The sequence below is a fragment of the Trypanosoma cruzi genome (genome assembly GCF_000209065.1).
Source record: "Trypanosoma cruzi strain CL Brener chromosome Unknown tcruzi_1047053473979, whole genome shotgun sequence".
Taxonomy (NCBI): Eukaryota; Euglenozoa; class Kinetoplastea; order Trypanosomatida; family Trypanosomatidae; genus Trypanosoma; species Trypanosoma cruzi.
Window position 1 is genome coordinate 1 of NW_890276.1, and position 313 is coordinate 313.

The 313-nt window shown below is 57.5% G+C and overlaps 1 non-coding gene across 1 annotated transcript; it reads right to left on the reverse strand.

The window, feature by feature from the left end:
* On the reverse strand, positions 1-71 carry Tc00.1047053473979.10. Its single transcript, XR_008254841.1, has one exon. It is a non-coding gene; the product is annotated as a spliced leader RNA, 3' partial (transcript).
* Between the last annotated feature and the right edge of the window lie 242 nt (positions 72-313).

Sequence of the window (313 nt, forward strand, 5' to 3'; positions counted from 1 at the left end):
ACCGCCAGAGGCGGGTTGGAAGCTTCGCGTACCAATATAGTACAGAAACTGTATCAATAATAGCGTTAGTTGAAAGGAGTTGTGTTCCACAACGGTTTTCAATTTTGATGAGGGGTCCTTCGCGGCACTTGGGACCGTGTACAAAAACCCCCCCCCCCCCTCCCAGGCCACACTGGGGAGGGGTCAGGGTCCGGGACGTCGGCCCCGGGATAGCGCCGTGGACGGCGTCAGGGGGCGGAAAAGACGCACATGGCGAGTGTGGAACAGCAAATGCAGCCGAGTGTGCGAGCAAGGCAAAAACACCGGAAAACAC